Source organism: Pleurodeles waltl, chromosome 11, assembly GCF_031143425.1.
Source record: "Pleurodeles waltl isolate 20211129_DDA chromosome 11, aPleWal1.hap1.20221129, whole genome shotgun sequence".
Lineage (NCBI taxonomy): Eukaryota > Metazoa > Chordata > Amphibia > Caudata > Salamandridae > Pleurodeles > Pleurodeles waltl.
Genome location: NC_090450.1, coordinates 734,265,579 through 734,288,056, shown reverse-complemented (window position 1 = coordinate 734,288,056; position 22,478 = coordinate 734,265,579). Strand labels below are relative to the sequence as shown.

General features: G+C 47.9%; 1 protein-coding gene across 6 annotated transcripts in view; it reads left to right on the top strand.

Annotated features, from left to right (window-relative positions):
• Positions 1-22,478, top strand: part of LOC138266072 (oxaloacetate tautomerase fahd2, mitochondrial) — a 184,648-nt gene that overhangs the window by 77,447 nt on the left and 84,723 nt on the right. The gene's annotated exons all lie outside the window — the stretch shown is intronic.

The window sequence follows — 22,478 nt, the reverse complement described above, 5'->3', positions numbered from 1 at the left end:
TACCAGTTGAAAGTGTTACCTTTCGGGATAACAACAGCTCCCAGAGTATTTACAAAATGCCTTGCCGTAGTCGCAGCATACATAAGGAGACAGCATATACATGTCTTCCCATATCTCGACGATTGGCTAATAAAAGCCAACACTCAAAAACAGTGCCAACATCACACACGTTATGTAATAAACACCCTACACACAATAGGGTTCTCAATAAATTACCAAAAATCACATCTACAACCAGCACAAATTCAGCAGTACTTAGGGGCCACATTAGACACCCAAAAAACACTTGCAAGCCCAAGTCCGCAAAGAGTGCAATCGTTCCACACCAGATTGCCAAAACTCCAGCCAAACCAACAATACACTGTCCGATTTGTCATGAAACTGTTGGGTATGATGGCATCATGCATCGCCATTGTCCCAAATGCAAGATTACACATGCGGCCCTTACAACAGTGCCTCGCAAAACTATGGTCCCAGGCACATGGTCATCTTCGAGAACTAGTGTAATAGACCGCCAAACACACATTTCGCTTCAGTGGTGGAATCCCACAAATTTAAACAAAGGGCGGCCATTTATAGACCCTGTGCCTCATGCCATTCTTACAACAGATGCATCAATGATTGGATGGTGGCCCACCTCAACAATCACAATATTCAGGGACATTGGCACAACAAACAAAAACAATTTCACATAAATCACTTAGAACTGGTAGCAGTGTCCCTAGCACTAAGAGCCTTTCAGCCTTTTACTCACAAACACATTCTTGTCAGAACAGACCATATGACAACAATGTACTACCTAAACAAACAGGGAGGAACCCACTCAACACAACTTTGCCTTCCAGCACAAAAAACTTGGCATTGGGCAATTCACAACAATATACACCTGGTAGCTCAATACATTCCAGGAATTCACAATCAATTAGCAGACAACCTCAGTCGAGATCGCCAACAAACCCACGAGTGGGCAATTCACCCCCAAGTACTTCACAAATACTTTTGTCAGTGGAGGGACACCAGACATAGATCTGTTTGCCACCAACCACAACGCAAAATGCCCAAACTTCGCGTCCAGGTACCCACACCCTCAATCCAAGGGCAATGCTCTATGGATCAACTGGTCAGGGATATTTGCTTACGCTTTTCCCCCTCTCCTGCTCATTCCATTTCTGGTCAACAAGCTGCGTCAAAACAAACTCAAACTTATACTTATAGCACCAACGTGAGCACGTCAACCATGGTACACCACATTGCTAGACCTGTCAGTAGTACCACACATCAAACTCCCAAACAGATGGGACCTGTTGACACAAAACAAACAACAGATCAGACACCCCAATCCAGCAATGCTCAATCTGGCAACCTGGCTCCTGAAATCTTACAGTTTGGGTATCTAAATCTTCCATCAGAATGTATGGAAGTGATTAAACAGGCAAGAAAACCTACCACTAGGCAGTGTTATGCTAACAAATGGAAAATATTTGTTTTCTACTGTCAAGCAAAACACATAGCACCCTTAGACGCAGCCATACAAGACATAGTAGGTTATTTACTCCACCTACAAAAGCAAATTTAGCTTTTTCATCCATTAAGATACATCTCACAGCAATTTCTGCTTATTTGCAAAATAACCAAATCTCTATTTAGAGTGCCTGTCATCAAAGCTTTCATGGAGGGTCTAAAATGAATCATACCTCCAAGAACGCCACCAGTACCCTAATGGAATCTTAACATTGTACTCAAACGACTCATGGGTCCACCCTTTGAACCCATGCACTCCTGTCAGATTCAATTCCTAACTTGGAAAGTAGCATTTCTAGTGGCAATCACTTCATTACGAAGAGTTAGTGAAATACAAGCATTCACTATTGAACAACCCTTTATACAAGTACACAAACATAAGGTTGTACTTCGCACAAACCCTAAATTTCTACCTAAAGTCATCTCACTGTTTCATTTAAATCAAACAGTGGAACTTCCAGTCTTCTTCCCACAGCCAGACTCAGTGGCAGAAAGAGCACTACATACATTAGATATTAAGAGAGCTTTAATGTATTACATCGACAGAACAAAATCATTTAGGAAAACTAAACAGTTGTTCGTCGCATTCCAAAAACTCCATACTGGTAATCCTATATCGAAACAAGGCAGAGCCAGATGGAGAGTGAAATGTATCCAAACTTGTTACTTAAAGGCTAAAAGACAGCTGTTAATTACGCCAAAAGCACATTCCACTAGGAAAAAAGGAGCAACAATGGCATTTCTAGTAAATATACCAATGTCAGAAATCTGTAAAGCAGCCACTTGGTTGACACCTCATACATTTACATGGCATTACTGTGTAGATGTGTTAGCAACACAACAGGCCACAGTAGGACAGGCTGTACTAAGAACACTATTTCAAACAACTTCAACTCCTACAGGCTGACCACCGCTTAAAAGAGGGGAATTGCTTTGTAGTCTATGCATAGCATGTGTATCTGCAGCTACACATGCCATGGAACGGAAAATGTCATTTACCCAGTGTACATCTGTTCGTGGCATGTTCCGCTGCAGATTCACATGCACCCTCCCGCCTCCCAGGGAGCCTGTAGCCGTTTAAGTTACATTTAAAATTTGTACATATGTATATACATCTCTATTCCATTGCATGGACATCTCTTTCTGTACACTCTATCACTCCTACCTTACCCTCTGCGGGAAAACAATCTGTAAGAAGGAGTCAATGCCCATGCGCAATGAAGACGAAAAGGAGTAGTCACTCGATCCCGTGACTCGAAAATACTTCTTCGAAGAAAAACAACTTGTAACACTCCGAGCCCAACACTAGATGGCAGGACCTGTGCATAGCATGTGAATCTGCAGCGGAACATGCCACGAACAGTTGTAAGTGACATTTTCTTGGCGGCGAGGTGGGAGAACGATCTGCCACCAGTGGTCGTTCTATGGATGCGTGGAACGGTGGCGAGGGCACAGTCATCTGAGCGAAGCTGGCAGGTCGGGGTGTAGAAGGTGAGTCATCTGTTGAGGTATTCTGGTCCGGTGTTGTGCATTGCTCTGTGAGAGTGGGTGAGCAGCTTGAACGTGATTCTCTTGTTGGCGGGGAGCCAGTGCAGGTCTCCCAGTTGGGTTGTGATGTGGCAGGGGATGTCCAGGATGAGGTGTGCGGAGGCATTCTGTATGTGTTGTAGTCTTTTCTGGAGCTTGGCCGTGGTTCCTGCGTAGAGGGCATTGCCGTAGTCCAGTCTGCGGCGTACGAGGGCTTGGGTGACCGTCCTTCTGGTTCCTGTGGGGATCCATCTGTAGGTCTTCCAAAGCATGCAGAGGGTGTTGAAGCAGAAGGAAGAGACGGCGTTGACTTTGTGGGTCATTGATAGCAATGAGTCCAGGATGAATCCCAGGTTGCATGCGTGGTTGGTGGGTGTCAGTGTGGTTCCCAGTGTGGCAGGCCACCAGGAGTCGGCGCAGGCGGAGGGGTGAAGCAGAGGATGAGGACCTCAGTCTTGTCAGAGTTCAGTTTCAGGCAGCTGTTCTTCATTCATTCGGCGATGGCCTTCATTCCTTTGTGGAGGTTGGTTTTGGCAGTGGCGGGGTCCTTGGTGAGGGAGAGGATCAGCTGAGTGTCATCAGCGTATGAGACTATGTTGAGGTTGTCTGATCAAATGATGTTTCCGAGCGGTGTCATGTAAACGTTAAAGAGGGTCGGGCTGAGGGATGACCCTTGGAGTATGCCACAGATGATCCTGGTGGTTTCAGAGCGGAATGGAGGGAGGCGGTCTCTCCGGGTTCTGCCAGTGAGGAAGGAGGTGATCCAGCCAAGGGTTCTGTCGCAGATCCATGTGTCGTGCAGGCGTGTGCGTAGGGTGTGGTGGCAGACAGTGTCAAAGGCAGCCGAGAGGTCCAGGAGGATGAGGGCTGCGGTTTTGCCATTGTCAAGTAGGGTCCTGATGTCGTCAGTGGCGGCGATGAGGGCGGTTTCTGTGCTATGGTTGCTGCAGAATCCGGATTGGGACAAGTCCAGAGTGTTGTTCTCCTCGAGGACGCGGGTCAGTAGTCTGTTGACAACCTCCTCGATGACCTTGCCGGGAAGGAGAGCAGGGAGATGGGCTGGAAGTTCTTGAGGTCCTTTGGGTCCGGCTTGGGTTTCTTGAGGAGGGCGTTGATCTTGGTGTGTTTCCAGCTCTCTGGGAAGGTGGCGGTCTCAAAGGAGCTGTTGATGATCTTCCGGAGTTGGGGTGCGATGACGGAGTTCGCTTGGTTGAAGATGTAGTGAGGGCAGGGGTCGGATGGTGAGCCGGAGTGGATGGTGTACATGATTTTGATGGTGTCGTCAACGGTGATGTGGGTCCAGGAGAGAAGAAGGTGGTGCGGCTGGGGGGCGATGAGTCTGTGGTGTTGGTGGTTGACTGCTGGGTGGTTCTGGGTATTAAAGCTGTCATGGATGTCTGATCTTTTGGTAGAAGAAGGTGGCTAGGGAGTCGCAGAGGTCCTGCAATGGCGGGATGTCGTTGGAACCGGTGTTGGAGAGTTCTTTCACGATGTTGAAGAGCTCCTTATAGCTGTGTGCATTGTTGTTGATGCATTCTTTGGGAGGTTCGGATGAGTTGGTGGTGTCTGCAGATGGCATTCTTGAAGGCTGTGTGGTTGTCCGGTGTCTGTTCTTGGTGCCTATATATATATACATAAATATATATACCATACTTGTGGCTGGGTTCCCAGATTCGGCATGCAGTACTCCACCAAGACTCCTAGTCATCCTCTTCTTCTGCTGCTGGCCACCGGAACCGCAACTGGACACTTCAGGAACCGATTGGACTGCAATACCTGAGACGACCTCGCCTTGCAACATTATTTCCCCGGCTCCTTCCAGCAACTGCAACATTTCCGCGGCTGTGCATCCTCTGAGGTCGGCAAGACTTCAGCTGCACTTGAAAGCAAGAAGTAATCTCCCTTGGAGTCAAGTAGTCACTGTTTGGGAAACTACCTTTCCAACCCTCCTTAGACTGACGCAAAGAAAACACAAACACCAGGGAAGGCTCCGGTACAAAGGGTTTACTCGCAGGCCAAGGCAGAAGGCAGACGCACATCCCAGTGTTACAAGCAAGCATGTTCTGCCCTCAGACATAGACTAAATGTTTGCTCCATGTATAATAAGAATCTAGCCCACGTATAAGCACATATGATCCATGACTTTCCTTTTAGTTTACTAATAACATTGCCATCAAGGCAGGAGTGTTTCTCAGTTTAGTTTTAAACACTCACTTTTAATAAATATATTACTAAAGCATGATGTGGCAGCATACTGTCATTTACAGATAGTAAATTTCAAGAAATGTCTTAAAACCATTTCACTAACTTGCAGCTTTACTAATAATACCATACAGTGTATTAACAATAATCTGTGAAAACTGGGTTTCAGAAAAAATATTTCTCATTTGCAAATCACCAAGCAAAATATTTTGAGTTGTTTTCATCCTTTGAAAATATCTTTTTCATCACACAGAAGTACACAAAATGGGCTTTCACGACTACTGAAATATATTTTGAAATGTTTCCACACACAACATTTAAATATCTCTTTGTAAACAGGTCAGCGAACTCACCTTACAAAATCCTGGGACTCTGCAGTCAGAAGGAAAATTAATGTAAGACAAACTGACTTTTGATCTATGTCTCTAAATAGAGAGCTAATGGGACAGGATCATACGATTTAAAGGCATCTTTATTGCTCCTGCACTTTCTTACTGAACAGATGTAGGAAGCTTGCTCTGTATATATTATATCAAAGTGAGATATAGTGTGCACAGAGTCCAGGGGTTCCCCAGAGGCTTGACAGAGGCTAAACTAGATAATACTAATGCTCTCTTTTCTGGTAGTGTGGTTGGGCAGTTAGGCTTATCAGAGGGTAGTGCAAAACATTTGTTGAACACACACAAACAACAGAAGAAGCACACACTCAATGACTTCACTCCAGACCAATGCTTTTTATTTAGCAAAATGATATTTTCTTAATTTATTTTAGAACCACAAGATCCAAATTGCAGTAAGTATCTTAAAAGTTTCGTATTTCACACAAGTATCAACAGTACTTTATTTGAACTAGGTAAGTAATGTAGTTGTTGAAGTATTGGAAATAATCTATTTTAAAAATGAACACTGCAATTTTCAGAAACAGTTCCTGGAAGGAAGAAATATTAGATCATTTTACAGGTAAGTACAACACTAACAGTTTCAGTCTCTGGGTTTTAGGAAGTCCACCAGTTGGGGTTCAAGTTACCCCCAAACACCCACCACCAGCAACACGGGGCCGGTCGGGTGCAGAGGTCAAAGTTGAGCAAATTTAACGTGGGCACCTATGGACGCAGGGGGTACTCAGAATCAGGCCTGCCTGCAGGTAAGTACTTGCGGCTCGGAGGGCAGACTGGAGGTGGGGTTTGAAGGAGCATTGGAGGGGGCCACAAGTAGACACCAAACACACACCCTCAGCGGCACAGGGGCGGCCAGGTGCAGAGTGCAAACAGGACGTCAGGTTTCCAATGCTGGTCTATGAGAAGCCCCCGGGGTCACTCAGATGCTTCAGTCGAGGTCCAGGGGGTCGTCTCGGGCACACCACCGGTCAGACAGGGAGGAGGGCCATCTGGTGAACGTATATGCACTGGATGCCGATTTCTCCAAGACCCGGGGGCTGCGGGTGCAGTGTGTCTAGGCGTTGGATATCTTCGTCTGGAGATTCGCGGTCAGCAGGTCCTCAGGATTCCCTCTGCAGGCATCGTCGTGGAGGGGTGTAGAGGTCAACCCAGGATGGGCACTTGCTCACAGTAGCCTAGGGACCATCTTTTGCATGGTGGACCACCTGGACATGGGCCGTGGGGGTTGGGTGCACAGGGCTCAGGACTTGCGCATCTGAAGTGAGGTGGGAGTCCTTGGTTGTAGGTTTTTCTTGGAGCTGCTGTCCACAAGAGTTCTTGGTCCTTTTGGGAGCAGGGCAGTCTTCTGGAGTTGGGCAGAGGTTGCTGGTCCCCCTGGACGCGTTGCTGGTCTACTGCAGGTTCTTTGAAGCAGGAGACAGGCTAGTAGGGCTGGGGCCAAAGCAGTTGTCATCTTCCTTCTTCTCTGCTGGGGGTTTCAGCTAAGCAGTCCTTCTTCTTGTAGGTCGCCAGGAATCTGGTGAGCTTGGTTCAGGGAGTCCCTTAAATCCTAGATTCAGGGGCGTTTTAGGGGTCAGAGGGCAGTAACCAATGGCTACTGTCCCGGAGGATGGCTACATCCTCCGTGTTCCCACGCTCTTTGGGGAGGAGGGCACAAACCTAATCCTATTGGTTCCTGTCTTCTAAACCAAGATGGAGGATTCTGCAGGGACGGGGTCAGCTCATCTTTGGACACCTTAGGGGTGGTGCTGGCTGGAGTGGTTAGTCCTCCCTGTTTTCCCTAATTTTCCCACTGGACTTGCTGCCAAAAGTGGGGCTTTGTCCGAGGGCGGGCATCTCCACTAGCTGGAGTGCCCTGGGGCACTGTAATCTGAGGTTTGAGCCTTTGAGTTCCTGTAGGTGGGAAGCACCTCCACACAGGACAGGCTTTGTTTCTGACCACAGAGTGCACAAAGGCACTCACCCCGTGTGGTCAGAAACTAGTCTGAAAGTGGCAGGCTGGCACAGGTCGGTCAGTCCTACACTAGCAGTTTGGATAACATACAGGGGGCAACTCTAAGATGCCCCCTGTGTGCAGTTTTCATTTAATCCCACACTGGCATCAGTGCGGGTTTATTGTGCTGAGAAGTTTGATACCAAACTTCCTAGTATTCATTGAAGCCATTATGGAGCAGTGGAGTTCGTAATGACTAACTCCCAGACCTTATACTCAATAGGGCTACGCTGCACTTACAATGTCTAAGAATGGACTTAGACACTATAGTGGCAAATTGCTCCTGCAGCTATGCCCTCACCTGTGGTATAGTGCACCCTGCCTTAGGGGTGTAAGGCCTGCTAGAGGGGTGACTTACCTATGCCACAGGCAGTGATTTGTGGCTATGGCACCCTAAGAGGGGTGCCATGTCGACTTTGTCTTTTTCTCCTCACCAGCACACACAAGCAAGGCAGTGTGTATATGCCTGGTGAGGGATCCCCTGGGGTGGCATAATACATGCTACAGTCCTTAGATACATTCCCTGGCCAGAGGGCCCCTGGTACCATGGGTACCTTTTACAAGGGACTTAACTGTGTGCCAGGGTTGTGCCAATTGTGGAAACATAGGTAAAGTTTCAGGGAAAGAACACTGGGGCCTGGTTAGCAGGGTCCCTGCCCACTTTCAATCAAAGTTGGCATCACCACTAGGCAAAATGTGTGTGTGTGTGTTGGGGGGGTGTTACTATGCCAAGAGTGCCACTTTCCTACAACAGAACACCTGTTCTTTGTCACCTTGCCAGAAGGGGCGAGTAGGTCCTAAAAATAGCTCGACCTGATGAAATATGACTCGCCATAGCGAGTGAGTAAGTAGAATTTTCGAGGCCTGAAGCACTTAACTGTGATATTCTATTGGTAGAAAAAGATTGGCCAACTGTATTTTTTTACATGCTCCCACATGGGGAAGATTTAATTTTGCCTTCTTTCTCAGTCCTAGTTCCAGATGCGGTAAAGGAAGCCTATGCTGCTGACTGGGCTTTTTGCAGGCTCCCGCGCTGTACTGCAACCACGTAGAGTGGGATAAAGATTCCCCCTACCATGTAATACCCATCAGGTACGCACCCCAGCCTCAACCTCAATATCCCATTAAACATGGGTTAAAGCCCCAGTGACAGATATTCTCACACCACCAGGGAGTAATTGAACCCTGTGTCTCTGCAATGAATATCCTGTCATTCCCTGTTGCAAAATCAGACCATTCATAAGGCATAGTCTTAGATTACACACAAATGGTCATACGTGCACCTATGCAATCCAAAACGCACACAACACTATTTAACAATATAGTGAGCAAAAAATACAAAACAACCTTGGATATTTCCAATGTTTTTTTCTGCCAAATTCTAGTGCCTGAAAGTCAGGATCTTGGCGCTTTAAGCTCATTGGGCTTGCAGAGTTGCTTTTGCCAATTACTTCAGGGGTATATAAGAACAGTCCAGCATTGTTTTCAGCCCGTATAACATCAATATTACTTGATAATTGACCCCAAGGCACTGTCCTATGTGGATGATATTTATCTCACAGACGACAACTTCAACATTTTGGGATACAAGTTATCAGATGAAGGCAAGAGCCTGGCCCCACACTTTCTAGAGAATTGCACACAACATCAAACACCATCAAGAAACTACAGTCATTACTGGGTTTCTTCAATTTTGGCAGAACATACATACCTGATTATGCACAATGCATAAAACCACTTTATGAATTGATTCGTCCAGATTTCTCGAACACTGGAAACCAGAACATACACGCATTCTCAGAGAACTTCAGCAGAGCATGCTAGAAGCAAAACACTTACACACACTGTAGGAGGCTAGCCCTCTATATAGTGTGGAAAACTAGGCACATCGTGCAAGAGGTCTAGGCAACCACAGGTGGGTTTACAGAGGTAAAAACTAGACCACCTAATACTCTAATTTTTGTGGTAGCTTGGTTGAGCAGTTAGGCTAATCTTGGAGAAGTGCAAAGCATTTGTTGTACTCACAGTATCAATAAATGAGACCACTCACTCAAACGAATAACTTAAAACAAATAAAAAAAATACTTAGGATTTTATAAAAATATTTAAGTCCACAATCATCAACATCAGTTAAGTACTTTTTAAGTTATGAATTTTTGAAGTTTTAACAAAAGTAGTCTTTTTGTGTGTAATTACGCATCATAGGAATCAATGGAGAAACTACTTTAAAAATGCACATAAAATCAGGCAATGCCTTTACCAGTGTCTCCTTTTGCAGGTATGTTGAGGTCGTTGGTGGCACTATGGACCAGCAGCAGAAGTTTGGGTGGGAGCAGCTGCTGAAAGTCGTTAGAGCTGGTGCCCCGCCGGTGCGTGGGACCACTTGGAAAAGCACTGCACAGGTGGACTTAAGGGTAAGTCCGGTGGGTTCCCTTGGAGTGTTGAGTTTTGAAGGGGGTGGCTAACTCTTAGGTCACAGCTGGTTCTTCGGTGCAGGGCACGGGGCGGCTGGGTGCAGAGCGAATCAGTAAGCCAGGAGCTGTGTGCAAAGGTTCCCTTGGAAGCAGGAGGTAGGTCACTTTGAGGGTTGCTTGCAGGTCAAGAGGGACACTCTGGTGGGAGGTCCTGGTGGTTTCTGAAGTCCCTCGACTGGGGCTTTCTCCTGGTCCTTTTACAGTTTGGAATGGACTGTCCTTCATGGTGTCCGACGTGAGGTGACCAGTGTAGGAGGCTCGCCTGGTGTGTGGTAAGCACCTATGGTGTTATCACCTTATACCAGGTATCCCCTATTAGTGAAGTGTAGACAGTGTCTAGGAAGCCGTGGCTCTCTAGAGGTAGCTGTGGATGAGCAGCCAAGACTTATCTAGGAGACATGCAAACCTTATGCAGTACCACTATAGTCATACAGCACTATCACCCGTGAAAGAACCACACAGTGTTACAAAAATAAAGGTACTTTATTAGTGTAACACAAATACTAGAATACTGAATAGGCAGTCCCCAACTGAAGGTAAGTAAACACACTATTATATACACATTAGCATAAAAAGCAATACGCATTGGCAAAGCAATAGAAAATATTATAGGCTCTAGGGGAGGGCCAAACAATATACTAAATAAACAAGTGGAATGTGAGATGCAGCCCCCACCCAAGGATGTGGAATCGGTAGATTTGCCCAGGAAGGGGGATTCGTCACCTAGAAGGCTCACCACTTATCAGGAGGTGGCTGTGATGTCACCTTCCTGACCTAGCCACTCAGATGCTCCCAGGAGCCTCTGGCCATTGTCCAGTTCTGCGCCAGAGCAGGCACCGGGGGTCCCCGGACTGGTGCAAACCGGTTTATGCAAGTAGGGCACCAAATGTGCCCTTCGAAGCATACAGTGGCTTGTGGGAGGCTATCCCTTTCAAGCCATGCAACACCTATTTCCAAGATGATAGGGTGTTGCCTTCCTCTCCCACAGGAAATCCTTTGTCCTGCCTTCCTCTGCCTGAGCTGGTCAAGCAGCAGGAGGGCAGAAACCTGTCTGTGCGGTGGCAGCAGCGATGGTGCATTCCACCCTCAAGATACCTACACGCAGACCTTAGGAGACTGATCTGCATAGCTGGCAGAGCTTAGGGCTCTTATCTTGCCACTGGAGCATACAGATCCAGAACAGCCCACACTAATTGTATGCGATCCGTATTACTGTGTCCAGTCCTACAACAATTATCTTTATCACTGGCGTCTGAATGGGTTCAGAGATTCTAATGGGGAACACCATTAAACACAGAACATTGTGGGGGAGGGTAGCTGACCTACGGGACAGACTACCAAAAGCTTATGTAGTACATGCACTGGGACATCAACGTGTAAGAGTACACATTGCAGGAAATACCCTGGCTGATGAAGCTGCTGAAGCAATGGCTTCTGTTGCTGCAATAACTCGTTCTCATGTGAGATTGGATAATGAGAAGCTGGCTGCCATGAAAGCTTTGGCTGACAGCTAGCCTTTCCCAAAAGCTACCCGGTTCAAAACGTTGCATCTGCAACCATTCCAGGGGTGGGAGATCATGTGATCCCCAACCAAGACCATAGATTAGATCCCATCAAAGCAGCGCATGAGGGTGTTGCTTCTGCGCACGCAGGTGCAGCGGCCACAATTTCTCTTCAAGCAATATTTTCATAGATGTGACATTTGCCAACAAATAAAAGGATCCACCATCAAATGCCCACCATAGACATCCCCCTTAGTGTCAAACCGACCACTACAATGTAGGTACCTGGACCACTGTGGTCCCTTAAAACCTGATGGTGCATACAAATACATCTTAGTCTAGATTCCTGTGGGTATGGCCAAAATGGTCGGCTGATGCGCAAACTGTTAATAAAGATTTGCAGGTCTGTATTGGTACATATGCAGCTGCAGCATTCCATTTGCACCAGGGCCATGCTTTTGCCTCTAGGGCATTCAGGGACATCATGAGGACCATGGGTGTTGAGCTCCATTACTCCTCCCCTAACATCCTGAGGGTAATTTGGTTGTGGGGAGGAGCAATCAAGACTTAAAGCAATCCTTAACAGCAAGAATATTGGGTTTAAGTATTAAACAATCTTATCTTCGGCTTGCAGGCCTGTGCCCTACTACCTAGATAGCATGTGTAGGAAGCTGGCCTGGTGTTTGGTGGATTCCTATGGTGTTCGCACCTTATACCTGGTCCAGGCAACACCTATTAGTGAGTGAAACAGTGTCTAGGAAGCCAGGGCGCTCTAGTGGTTGCAGCCAAGAATTATCTAGGAGGAGTGTAAAACACTTTCAATATCAAAGTAGTCACGCAGTAACTTGCCGCACATGAAAGGAACCACACAATGTTAGAAAAGTAAAGGTACTTTATTACAGTAGCACTGAACTAGATCACTTATAGGCAATCCCCTAACTGGAGGTAAGTACACACTATTTATATATATATATATATATATATATATATATATATATACACACACACACACAATAAGTATTAGAAAATAGCAAGCATTGGCAAGAAATGGCAGAAAAAGCTAGGGCCCTATTGTTGGGGAGGGGGGCTAACCATTTACTAAAATAGTGGAATATGAAGTTCTGTCCCCTACCCAAGGATGTGGAATAGTTAGAAGGAAGCTGGGAGAACTCTGGACCCCAGGGGGTGAGTACATAGATGATCCCCAGTGACAAGGAGGGCAGAGGTAAGTTACCTGGTCTTCCCGGAGACTAACAAGGGGACTTTGAAAAAGAAGATTACAGGATCAGTCCAGTGGAACTCTGATGAATTCCGGAAGAAGAGGACCTGCAAAGGAAGCGGACAGAGTCCAGTCAACAAAGGATTGTCCAGTTGTGGCAGGAGCCACTACCCACGCCTCTGTGGATGCAGATCCGCGTCAACGAGGGAAGATGAAGACCAGCTGTAGAGCCCAGGAGCTGCAGAGAGGTCCTTGGAGTGGTGCAGATGATGCCCCATGCCGGTTGCAGATGGTCTGTGGTCAGGAGGACCACCAACAAGCCTTGGTAAATACACATCTGGGCAGAAGAGGATTTGCAGAGAAGAAGAGGACCAGCAAGGTCCAGGGGACTCGACCCTTGGTGGGGAATCCGGGCTGACCCTCAGCAGTGAGGAGAGCCAGCAGAGGCAGTCACAGCCAACCCACTGGCAGCAGGCACAGTAAGTTGCAGTGAGGCCTATTAAGCACACCTGGAGAGGAGACCCACCATGCTGGAGCAGCAGAGGAGGGACTGTCCTTCCAAGAATGAAGTGCTGGAAGCCGGAATTACTTGGAGCCCGAAGATCCCTTGGAGCAGGAGTCAACAAGCCTTGGTTGCTGCAAGAGTCGGTGTGCACAGGACCACTGTCCTGAAGGAAGAGTCAAGGGCTCACCATCTCCCAAGTAGGACAGTAGGTAGAGAGGACACAGAGGAGCCCTCCACACCACCACCTGTGTTGGAGATTCTTCCTGGAGCCGGATGGCAGAAGATCCCAGCAGCCGGACGTCATTGCCTTAGGTGCCAGTGGATGCATGGGAGTGACTCCTTCACTCCGAGAGGCATTCCTTTGTCCTTCTTTGATGCAGCCGACCCCAAAGGATGCACAACTGTGGAAATGTTGCAGTTGCTAAAAGGAGCCGGAAAAACAATGTTTCAAGGCGGAATTGTATCGGCAGTTGCAGGCTTGTTTGGTTCCTCTGAAGTCCAGCAGCGGTTCCGATGGCCAGGAGCAGAAGAGGTCGATGCAGAGGAGTGCTGGTGGAGTCCTGCATGCCGAATCTGGGAATCCACCCACAAGGGAGTTCCTAAATAGTCGTAACAGGGGGGTTGGTCTCTCTGCAGGATGACCACCTATCAGAGGGGGGTCACTGACGTCAGTCACCTATCCTGACCAACCAGATGCGCACAGGGGCCTCTGCACATCTTGTTTCCAATACTGCAGAATCAAGTGGCCACCTGGAGGAGCTCTGGGCACCACGCCTGGGGTGGTGATGGACAGGGGAGTGGTCTCTCCCCTTTCCTTTGGGTGCTTTCACACCAGAGCAGGGACCCGGGGTTCCTGCACTGGTGCAAACCAGGTTATGCAGGGAGGGAACCAAATGTGCCCTTCAAAGAAATCCGGTGGCGCAGGAAGGCTACCCCACCATAGCCTTGTAACACCTATTTCTCAGGGAGAAGGTGTTGCACATCCTCTCCCACAGGAAATCCTTTGTTCTGCCTTCCCGTGCTTGAGCTGGTCAAGCAGCAGGAGGGCAGAAACCTGTTTGAGGGGCTGCAGCAGAGTAGGCGGACCACAAACCCTGGAAGACTGGTAAAAGCAATACTGGGGGTGTCCTGTAAGGAGCCCCCAGAGTGCATGGAATCATTCCACCAGTTATGGCATTAGTATTGGGGTATGATTCTGACATGTTTGATACCAAACATGCCTAGGTTCAGAGTTACTATTATATAGCTGGACCACAGGTAGTGAGTGATCTGTGGCTAGTACATGGGTAAAATAGTTTTCCTGCACTTATGGAGTCCATTGTATCGGGACTGGAGTTCGTAGAGGCACCTCTGCCCAAGCAGGGGTGTCCTCACACTCGGGAACCTGCCTCCTACCCTCTGAGCTAGGCTACCAGAGGCGTGACTTACAGGGACCTGGTGCAGTGACCAGCAGTGAAAGGATGCATGCACTTTTTCATGTAGGCTGGAATGACAGGCCTGCATGGGCTCCCGTGGGTGGCAATATACATGATGTAGTCCATGGGGGACCCCTGGTGTACCAATGCCCTTGGTACCCAAGAACCATATACTAGGGACTTACAAGGGTACACCAGTATGCCAATTGCAGGGTGTAAAGGGTACCAAAGCAACTAAATTTAGAGGAGAGTGCACAATCGCCGGGGTCCTGGTTAGCAGGAACCCAGTAAACACAGACTAAACACACTGATAAACAGGCAAAAAGTGGGGGTAACCATCCAAAAAGAGTGACTTTCTTACAACATGCTCTGTTTTTATTATTTGTTTTTATTCATTTTAGCATGCTTGCATTTTAGAAGAATTATTTTTATTTAATAAACAGTTGTCATTCCATAAAAGTGTCATTATCAGTAATGTACGTATTAGAGTGTGATCACGTTCTTTTGCTTTACATTTGACAAAGAACAAAATGTGAACATGTCAGGTATTTTGTTATGACATTGCCGATACAAGATTGCACACAAAATCTAACATTTAGGTACATACCCACGTCAGGATATCTGCACAAACAATAAAATGGGCCTTATAAAAACACCTTGTGAGACAAAGGCCATCACAGGGGGTTCCACCCAGGATATTTCATCTATACTGCATGTCACTTCGCAGCAGACCTCAGCTTTTGTATTTTTACAAAGCCTGATTTGGAGGCTGACTTTGTCCTAAGGTAACTGGGGTTGGGGCGCTTCTCAGGGACATGGTATGGGCAGATTAGGTTTATCACGCCTCACTCTCTTTAGGGTAGAAAATATGCTTTATGGAGGAATTTGCATATTCATGTTTATTACAATTTGTCGGGGTTGTTCAAGTGCTGCATCAGTTAGAGCATATTGTTTGCACATAACACGTTAAGCAATAAAACCTCTGAATATAAGCCAACATTACTAATAGTACTATTAAAGCTATTGTAACCATTACACTTAAATTGTTTTTGTTTTAAACTTGACAGTTTGCAACCACTGATTGTTTGAAACTAATAAAGGTTCATTACACCAAAGGTGTTAATCTGGGTAGATGGAAAAAGACAGGGACTCCTTTCCTCCTGTGAAGATAGTCAGCAATTCTGTCAAAACTAGCCATAAAGGGAAACTTCTTGGCTGACTGAACAATGTAAAAAGTAACTGATCTCTTCTAGAAGGGAATCCACCTTTATATTTTTGGTGTTCACTGTTTTAGAGTGCTTTTAACAAAATTGTGTCCTAATGAAGCAAGAGGAAACTGCAGACAGAAGACATCTGTGTAGTGGAAACACAAGTACCACAGCAGGATCAGAAACAGTTGACACAGTTTTGACACTTTTCCCAACTTATATAACCATCAAACTCTCCGATGAGATTTTGATGCTGAGATGATATTTCATCTTTACAACTTAGGGGCTCATTAAGAACACAGCGGTCGAGACCACCATGCCGGCGACGGTGGAAATTACCGTCATGGCGGTCTCGACCGCCACATAACGAACACAGGGAGGACCGCCACAGGCAGCCCTCCACCACCGCAAGGCTACTGCCGGACAGGCAGCCTGACGATGGCGGAATTCTTCATCCGACAGGGCCGGATAAAGAACCCGTGTTCTGCCAGCCATACCCTGGCGGTTTCACCTGCCGTGAAAAGGCAGGCGGAAGGGGTGCCCGGGGCCCCCTGCACTGCCCATGCACTTGGCATGGGCAGTGCAGGGGCCCCCATGCAGAGCCCCATCGTGCAGGTCACTGCCCGATTTACGGGCATTGATATGCGCGACGGGTGCTGCTGCATCGGCTGCACTGAGGCATTGACGACAGCTCCATGTGCAGCCTTCAGCAATGTCCTGGCCCAGCATTTTGCTGGGCCGGCGGGCGGAAACACTGTTTCCGCCCGCCGGCCCAGTGGAATGTTGATTATACGGCTGCCGGTGTCTCAAAGGGGCTGGCTGTCTATGTTTAGACCGCCAACATGGACATGGCTGGGAATCCCGCCGTGTTCATAATGAGCCCCTTAATGTTGTTCGCATTCCTTCTTGGCAGTGGGTCACAGGATAAATGAAAGACAATGGGGAGGTGAAAAATGGACAGCGTTTTGGGCCTTGTCCAGACAGACATGTTTTCTGATACTTCACTGATCCTTTTCCTGGCTGGCAGCCTTTTGAAGATGCAGACACAGAGAAGACTGTGTTAGCGTGAGATGGCAGCTAATCAAATGAGGGAGAGTCTCCCTGTTTCCCAGCCTACCAACAAAGTGCTCTGTCCTGCACAAGTAAGTCAATGTTCCATGTCGGCTTATAGCCTTTTAAAAATGTTGACACAAAGCTGCTGGGTTAGTGTGATAGCAGCTAATGCAATGAGGTAGGTTCCCCTGATCAGCAACCAAGTAAGGGCACTTTACTCCACAAGTATTGTATATACAAAGATAAAGATCTTCTGTCCCTCACGGATCTCCACCCTTTTATTTGGAGAATAGGGAAACCAAATTCCACGAATAAATCTGAGGATACTAATTTAATTTTTACCCTCCAATTTCGAATTCCTTGACAGTTACAGTACATTTTCAAATTTTCAATTGTACATTTAGCCACTTTATTATATACACTTTATTAATCTGTTCATATTTTTTATTTACTAAGCAGTCGCAGATCCCCTGAGGAGGAGTCATAGGCCCCCAAGGGTTGCCGGATCACAGGTTAAGAACCACTGCCCTAGAGTAGCCCTAAACATCCTGTATTGGTGGATAAACTGTATAGCTGGCATCCCCAAGGATTGTACCTTGAATCTGTCTAGTACTGACTCACCCTTCTCTCCGAAGACCCAGGAGCCGTCTAAGGGCATGTCCATAAAGGATGCTTGCACATCTCTAGTAAACCAAGTTGATTGCATCCAGGCTTACATTCTGAGCACAACACTGGTGCCAGTCGCTCTGCCAATGCAGATTATGGTGGCCACTCAGGCCCAGAGGACATACTTGGCTGCATCCTGTCCATCTTCTAATGTTTGCGCTAAGGAGGCCCTGAGATTCTCAGGAACTGCAAGCAAGATGTCACTGACCATGTCCCATATTGCATGGGCATACCGCCTTAGAACAGCAAATGCTCTGACTGCTAGACTGGGCAAGAAATGCAACCTCTTCTTGAAAGCATCAATCCTTTTCAACTGTCTGTCTAGGGGGATAGTTGGGGAAAAATTGGTTTAAGTCTGTTCTCATTAAAGCTTGAACAATCAAGTTTGCTAGTGTAAAATGCTTAGTGAAAAAAATCCAGATCACCAGGAGCAGATCTGTCTCACCTAGCCTCAGCACAATTCGCTGGTGGGCATGAGGTCAGCTTAGACTAAATAACCATAAGAGTATCCAGAAGAGTTCATTAATTGGGAGTAAGGGCTCGGATGAATCTGGCTTGGTTAAGAAAATCTCAGTCAGCACATTAGTTTTCATATTCACTGTGGGCAACTGTAAGTCTAATACCTCAGCTACCCTACAAACTACCACTGTGGACAAAGCACTTTCTTCCGTGGGTGGCCTGAGTGGCGGGTCTAGCTCCACCTTACTAGTATTTTGCAAATCATCAGAAAACAAATCTTCTCCATATTGAGGGAGAGTGACCAGTCCCCTTTTGTGAGAAGCTGGCCTGGTTTGTAGGGGTATACCAGGTCCAGTGATAGCGGTAGCTGTAGCAGAGTAGCCAAGGCTGAACTAGGAGACATGCAAAGCTCTTGAAATACCACTATAATCACACAGTAATTATACACAAGAAAGACACTACTCAGTGTTACCAAAAATAACTTTATTTTAGTGACAGAAGGCCAAACATATCTTGGAGGCAATACTCCTACTGGAGGTACGTATTATACACAATATATACACTAGTAACCAAAATCAGGTAATTACACAGCCAGAAAATAGTGCAAACAGTGAAAAACACAATAGATTACAATAGGCCTAGGGGCAACAAAAACGATATATTAAAATTGTGGAATGCGAATGTCAGTTTCCCCCCTAGGCAAGCTTAGTGTGTAGAGGGGCGCTGGGAGTGTAGGAAAACACCAAAGGAAAGTAAATTATCATACCCTAGAGCCCAGGAAGGCATGAGTAAAGCACAGCAAGTTTCCTCAGAACACACTAGGAATCATGGTAAAGGATTATGCAAAAACCAAGCAAGTCTGCAAGACACCTACAATGGATTCTGGACCTGAAGACCTGTGGAGAGAGGAGGCCAAGTCCACAAGTCGATGAAGAGTCCAGGAAGAACAGGAGCCCCTGCTAACCCGGATGAAGGTGCAAAAGTGGATTCTCTGGTTGGATGAAGAAGTCAGAAATGCGCCAAAGAAGACAGTTGCGGGTTCCTGCTTGGTTGAAGAGATGTCCCACGTTGAGTTGTTGGATGCAGGCTGGTTTTCGTCGTTGGATTCCACCAACAAGCCTTGGATCACGCAAATGTCGCAGTTGGTGGGAAAAGGCGCTATCTGGACCCAGGAGGGACCTGGGTGTCTAAACTCGGGCTGATGATGCAGAGGGGACTCTCAGCACTTTGGAGAGCTCTCAGAAGACCAGGCAGCACCCACAGGAGTCCCAGAACACGGGGACAAAGGAGTTGCAGAATGTGGTCGTCGCAGCACTACACAAAAGGATCCCACGCTGCCGGAGAACAACTCAGGGAGCTGAGCATTGCAGGCTAGAGTGCTGGGGACCAGGGCTATGCTGTGCACGAAAGACTTTTGGAAGAAGTGCACAGAAGCCCAAGGAGCTGCAGAACACGTGACTCACAGGGGTAGTGTCTGGCAATGGAAGGCAAGCCCTTACCTCCACCAAATTTGGACAGCTGGACCTTTGGCCAGTCAGGATCACTTCAGTCCACCACCTGTATTCCAGGGATCACGCTCGTCGACAGGAGAGGAGTCCCAGATTACCAGTTGTCATTGCAGAGAGGTGCCTGCTGAAGCAGGGAAGTGACTCCGTAACTCCACTGGAGTTTCCTTTGGTCCTTCTGTCCAGCATGAAGACAGGCTGTCCTCAGAGCGTGCACAACCTGGAAAATGTTGCAGTTGCTGGCTGGGGCTGAAGTTGCAGGGTCACAGTAGCCTTCCTGGATACTCTGTTGCAGTTACAGCAGTCCTGGAGCAGTCTGTGGTGGAGTCTTGCAAACCAAATCTGAGGAGACCCCCAGAGAAGAGACCCTAAATAGCCCTGAGAGGGGTATTGGCTACCTATCCAAGTATGCACCTCTGAGGAGGGGTCTGAGACGTCACCTGCTGGCACTGGCCACTCAGATGCTCTCAGAAGGTCCCCACACCTTGAAATCCAAGATGGCTAATGCCAGGGACACACTGGAGGAGCTCTGGGCACCACCCCTGGGGTGGTGATGGGCAGGGGGAGTGGTCACTCCCATTTCCTTTGTCCAGTTTTGCACCAGAGCAGGGACGGGGGGGGGTCCCTGAACCGATGTAGACTGGATTATGCAAGGAGGGTACCGTTTCTGCCCTTCAAAGCATTTTCAGAGGCTCTGGGAGGATAACCCTCTCATTCCTGTAACACCTATTTCCAATGGGTGAGTGTAGGAAAGTACCATCTTGCCTGGCATGTTACCCCCATTTTTCACTGTATATATGTTGTTTTAGTTGTATGTGTCACTGGGACCCTGGTAACCCAGGGCCCCAGTGCTCATAAGTGTGCCTGAATGTGTTACCTGTGTAGTGACTAACTGTCTCACTGAGGCTCTGCTAATCAGAACCTCAGTGGTTATGCTCTCTCATTTCTTTCCAAATTGTCACTAACAGGCTAGTGACCATTTTTACCAATTTACATTGGCTTACTGGAACACCCTTATAATTCCCTAGTATATGGTACTGAGGTACTCAGGGTATTGGGGTTCCAGGAGATCCCTATGGGCTGCAGCATTTCTTTTGCCACCCATAGGGAGCTCTGACAATTCTTACACAGGCCTGCCACTGCAGCCTGAGTGAAATAACGTCCACGTTATTTCACAGCCATTTTACACTGCACTTAAGTAACTTATAAGTCACCTATATGTCTAACCTTTACCTGGTAAAGGTTAGGTGCAAAGTTACTTAGTGTGAGGGCACCCTGGCACTAGCCAAGGTGCCCCCACATTGTTCAGAGCCAATTCCCTGAACTTTGTGAGTGCGGGGACACCATTACACGCGTGCACTACATATAGGTCACTACCTATATGTAGCTTCACCATGGTAACTCCGAATATGGCCATGTAACATGTCTATGATCATGGAATTGCCCCCTCTATACCATCCTGGCATAGTTGGCACAATCCCATGATCCCAGTGGTCTGTAGCACAGACCCTGGTACTGCCAAACTGCCCTTCCTGGGGTTTCACTGCAGCTGCTGCTGCTGCCAACCCCTCAGACAGGCAGCTGCCCTCCTGGGGTCCAGCCAGGCCTGGCCCAGGATGGCAGAACAAAGAACTTCCTCTGAGAGAGGGTGTGACACCCTCTCCCTTTGGAAAATGGTGTGAAGGCAGGGGAGGAGTAGCCTCCCCCAGCCTCTGGAAATGCTTTGTTGGGCACAGAGGTGCCCAATTCTGCATAAGCCAGTCTACACCGGTTCAGGGACCCCTTAGCCCCTGCTCTGGCGCGAAACTGGACAAAGGAAAGGGGAGTGACCACTCCCCTGACCTGCACCTCCCCTGGGAGGTGTCCAGAGCTCCTCCAGTGTGCTCCAGACCTCTGCCATCTTGGAAACAGAGGTGCTGCTGGCACACTGGACTGCTCTGAATGGCCAGTGCCACCAGGTGACGTCAGAGACTCCTGCTGATAGGCTCCTTCAGGTGTTAGTAGCCTATCCTCTCTCCTAGGTAGCCAAACCCTCTTTTCTGGCTATTTAGGGTCTCTGTCTCTGGGGAAACTTTAGATAACGAATGCAAGAGCTCATCCGAGTTCCTCTGCATCTCTCTCTTCACCTTCTGATAAGGAAACGACCGCTGACCGCGCTGGAAGCCTGCAAACCTGCAACATAGTAGCAAAGACGACTACTGCAACTCTGTAACGCTGATCCTGCCGCCTTCTCGACTGTTTTCCTGCTTGTGCATGCTGTGGGGGTAGCCTGCCTCCTCTCTGCACCAGAAGCTCCGAAGAAATCTCCCGTGGGTCGACGGAATCTTCCCCCTGCAACCGCAGGCACCAAAAAGCTGCATTACCGGTCCCTTGGGTCTTCTCTCAGCACGACGAGCGAGGTCCCTCGAATCCAGCGACTCTGTCCAAGTGACCCCCACAGTCCAGTGACTCTTCAGTCCAAGTTTGGTGGAGGTAAGTCCTTGCCTCACCTCGCTGGGCTGCATTGCTGGGAACCGCGACTTTGCAAGCTACTCCGGCCCCTGTGCACTTCCGGCGGAAATCCTTTGTGCACAGCCAAGCCTGGGTCCACGGCACTCTAACCTGCATTGCACGACTTTCTAAGTTGGTCTCCGGCGACGTGGGACTCCTTTGTGCAACTTCGGCGAGCACCGTTTCACGCATCCTCGTAGTGCCTGTTTCTGGCACTTCTCCGGGTGCTACCTGCTTCAGTGAGGGCTCTTTGTCTTGCTCGACGTCCCCTCTCTCTTCAGGTCCAATTTGCGACCTCCTGGCCCCTCCTGGGCCCCAGCAGCGTCCAAAAACGCCAAACG